The sequence below is a fragment of the Salmo salar genome, chromosome 13, assembly GCF_965601325.2.
Source record: "Salmo salar chromosome 13, fSalSal1, whole genome shotgun sequence".
Classification (NCBI taxonomy): domain Eukaryota; kingdom Metazoa; phylum Chordata; class Actinopteri; order Salmoniformes; family Salmonidae; genus Salmo; species Salmo salar.
In genome coordinates this window covers 103,482,501-103,484,256 of record NC_138303.1, presented here as the reverse complement: position 1 = coordinate 103,484,256, position 1,756 = coordinate 103,482,501, and the positions used below count along the sequence as shown (strand labels likewise).

The following is a 1,756-nucleotide window of genomic DNA, read 5'->3' as shown; positions in this document are numbered from 1 at the left end:
GACAGACATTTCACAGGTCGTAAGGCTTTTATTTCAAAATGGCAACTCATCACATCTTCTTTGATGTCCAGTAGTTCTATCACACTAGTATGCAACACCTTGGAACTGTGCTGTCTGTACCCATGAAGCGAGCTGGAACACTGTGTACACAAGTAGCTAGACAAGGATGAAGTCAGGGGTGATGTTTAAAGCTCATGATGCAACTCTCGTTCAACATTATTAGTGAGACAGTACTGCCATCTAGCGAGTACTACCTTGAACATACAGAGTAGTGAACGGAGTCAATAGAATCAAGCCACAGGCCTACAAAGCATCGACAAAAGCTTTATTTATTTGAAAAACAAGTGAACCGTTATGTACAGTACATGAAAAAAACGTGGGTTACACAAACATGGGAGTATTTTGTCCTGTCTCTTTACAGGTTCATCATTCCAGATTGACTATTTACAACAGGGAAAAAACACACATGTAATCAGTACAACATAAGGTGAGACAAACATCATTACATACAGCACATCATCATTGTTCCTAAACCAGTAGCCTTTATTCATAATCGCAAAAAAACACAAAATCACAAAATCCAATTCAATATTAACTCTGGATTGTTTTGCTGACTGAACAACAGTGCCCTCTTCTGGACAGAAGGGACAATTGGTCATTAGACTCCCATCATTTATACTCACTGGTTGACTGGGGTCGTATTTATTAGAAGACAAAAACAATTGGACATGTTCAGATAATCCCTCCCTGTTTCAGCCTGTTTTCCTTTGTTTGGTGCTTAATTAATATAACCTGGGAAGCACCGTCTGGCTGGCACTCACACACAACTCACATCCTCAGGGTGAAGCAGAGTCTACTCTGCTTGTTTCCTATGGGACTAAACCATTATTTGATTAATTCATGAATTAAAGTGATTGCATAGATCTGAGTCAGCCTAAATACATATTTGATTAGAAACCAATCAGCAGACACTGATGATAAATAACTGATAATAACTACTCATCATGATCATCAGTCATAGTGCTTTGTGTCGACAGTAATGTGACCACTGTGACAGTAACGTGACAGTAACGTGACCACTGTGACAGTAACGTGACAGTAACGTGACCACTGTGACAGTAACGTGACAGTAACGTGACCACTGAGACAGTAACGTGACCGGACGTCGTGACCACGTGACAGCGTGACGCGGACCCTATGACAGTAACGTGACCACTGAGACAGTAACGTGACCACTGCGACAGTAACGTGACCACTGTGACAGTAACGTGACCACTGTGACAGTAACGTAACCACTGTGACAGTAACGTGACCACTGCGACAGTAACGTGACCACTGTGACAGTAACGTAACCACTGTGACAGTAACATAACCACTGCGACAGTAACGTGACCACTGCGACAGTAACGTGACCACTGTGACAGTAACGTGACCACTGCGACAGTAACGTGACCACTGCGACAGTAACGTGACCACTGTGACAGTAACATAACCACTGCGACAGTAACGTGACCACTGTGACAGTAACGTGACCACTGTGACAGTAACGTGACCACTGTGACAGTAACGTGACCACTGTGACAGTAACGTGACCACTGCGACAGTAACGTGACAGTAACGTGACCACTGTGACAGTAACGTGACCACTGTGACAGTAACGTGACAGTAACGTGACCACTGTGACAGTAACGTGACCACTGTGACAGTAACGTGACCACTGTGACAGTAATGTGACCACTGTGACAGTAATGTGACA

At 43.5% G+C, this 1,756-nt stretch overlaps 1 protein-coding gene across 3 annotated transcripts in view; it reads right to left on the bottom strand.

Moving 5' to 3' along the window:
- Nucleotides 1-308: 308 nt before the first annotated feature.
- LOC106568428 (SH2 domain-containing protein 3C) overlaps nt 309-1,756 on the bottom strand; it is a 117,026-nt gene continuing 115,578 nt past the window's right edge. For all 3 annotated transcript variants that reach the window (XM_045692535.2, XM_082960534.1, XM_082960533.1), the window contains one exon: nt 309-1,756. This exon is cut by the window's right edge and continues 2,646 nt beyond it. The gene's annotated coding sequence lies outside the window, so the exon portion shown is untranslated.